We start from the raw sequence: 1818 nt of genomic DNA on the forward strand, positions 1-1818 counted from the left end.
GAGACACACGACCTCCCTTGCTGTTAGTGGTAGCATATGTTTAGAGCTTATTTTCAGTGGCTCGGCTCGCCTCTCAGCGAGGCTGGCCACAGCAGCGCAGCCAGATGTTGCACAGAGATGCTGGACTTGGAGGGCTCCGGGTCCTGGCAGAGGGCAGGAGCTGGAGGCTGCCAGCCAGGCTGGAGCACTTACCTGTTCCCAGCTGTCACTGCATTCCGTGCTGCGCTACTCAGCAAACACATGTATAGGGGGAAAGGGGGGGGGGGGAAAGCAGTGCCCAGCAGGGCAGGCGCCCTGTGCCCCCAGAGGGGGGATGAGCCAGTTTCGGACTCCTGCGGACTTGGTGGAAGCGCCTCTGAAGTTTGCATAAAAAGACACTAGGTTAAAAAAAGTCACTCCCCGACCTCAAAGTCCCCGCTCCCTTATTCTTGCCGGACAGCGATCAGGCACCTTGTAAATCCCCGCGGCTGACACTCTCCGACAACACGGATTTTAGGGGCTTGGAACATTTTGGGAAAATGTTCAAAGAAACTTTTTCTTTTCCCCCCTAAACCAAAGGAACAACAACGTGTGAGAGGAGCCTAAAGGAAAAGGAGCGACAGCCCTGTCATCCGATAGGGGGGAAGAAAACAGTTTGGTTAAGACTGAGACAACAACCAAAAAAAGATCCCTGCGCGTTTCAGTCCGGGCAAAGTCAGCAGATGATGTGAGGTCCCCAGCAGCGGCACTCTGGGGCGCTCCCCCGGAGCCTGCGGGGAGGTTTTACCTGTTAGATCGCCCCGGCTCAAACACAGCAAACTCTGAATGCCTTTTGCCAACACCAGGAACTGTCCTTGTTAGCGGAAGCAGAGGAGGAGAACATCTGACTGTCAGTGGCAATTGGGCATCCTCCTGATAGAGAAGCTAAAATATATAACTATATATCTATAGATAGGTATAAAGATATATAAAGCCGCAGGAATAGCCACCCCCACGCCTCCCAAAATGGCAAACCACAGAAACTTTTTTTTTCCCCCAAGAAAATAAAAGCAAGTTGGACATGGAGCCCCTTCCTGTCTCGGAAAGTTCATTTCCAAGGTCCCCTCTGTAAATCTAAAGTGCAAACACTTGGCTAAGGTAGTGAGTGGCTGGAATTTGCATGCTGATAAGAGAAGGCTGCTGTACTTACAGTGACAGAGGGCAGGCTGCGGAAGAAAAGCTGTTTGTGTTAGCCTGAGAGTCACCCAGGGCTGCAATGAGAGGAGCAGAGAGGAGTGGGAGTGCCAAGCTGGATACACCTTCACCGCATCTCATCACATCTGCCAGCCTCTCTCTCCCTCTCTCTTTCATTTCCACATTCCCTTTGTTCCTGCAAAAAAAAAAAAAAATCTACACGTCACATCAGAGTCCCCAGATGCAGTCTACACCAAAGGAGAAAAAAAAATGAATAATTCAATCAAACTGTGCATAGTCTCTGAGGCACTAAATCTATTGCACTTAAAGAAACGGAGGGTAATTACCGCCGCGGAATTAGAAGCAGGCCGGAGAGATCCGAACTGCACGGGCAAATAAAGTTTCATTTATTGACTCCTTTTGACATCTCCAGTGTCAACTAAAACAAGAAAAAGTGGTGGTGGGGGGGGGATTTGCAACTCACTCCGCACGGGGTGAAGGCGCTGCTGGTGGCACCGGGGAGCCCAGACAACGCCGGGGACAGAGCGCGTCTCCCCGCCACCCCCCGCGGGACTCCCGGGGCCCTGCTGCCGGCTGGGACAGCCGGGCAGGGAGGCTGCAAGCCGCCGCGACTTGACTTTCTGCGCGGAGTTGCTGGAGGATGGG

General features: G+C 52.7%; 1 long non-coding RNA gene across 1 annotated transcript in view; it reads left to right on the forward strand.

Moving 5' to 3' along the window:
* The window catches only part of LOC109299119, a 6896-nt gene extending 5473 nt beyond the window's left edge, over nt 1-1423 (forward strand). Inside the window, exon 3 of the long non-coding RNA XR_002097775.1 lies at nt 559-1423. This is a non-coding gene — a long non-coding RNA (uncharacterized LOC109299119). The remainder of the gene's footprint in view (nt 1-558) is intronic.
* The last annotated feature ends 395 nt before the right edge of the window (nt 1424-1818 follow it).

This window comes from Gavialis gangeticus, unplaced genomic scaffold (genome assembly GCF_001723915.1).
Source record: "Gavialis gangeticus isolate Ggan-Ray unplaced genomic scaffold, GavGan_comp1, whole genome shotgun sequence".
Lineage (NCBI taxonomy): Eukaryota > Metazoa > Chordata > Crocodylia > Gavialidae > Gavialis > Gavialis gangeticus.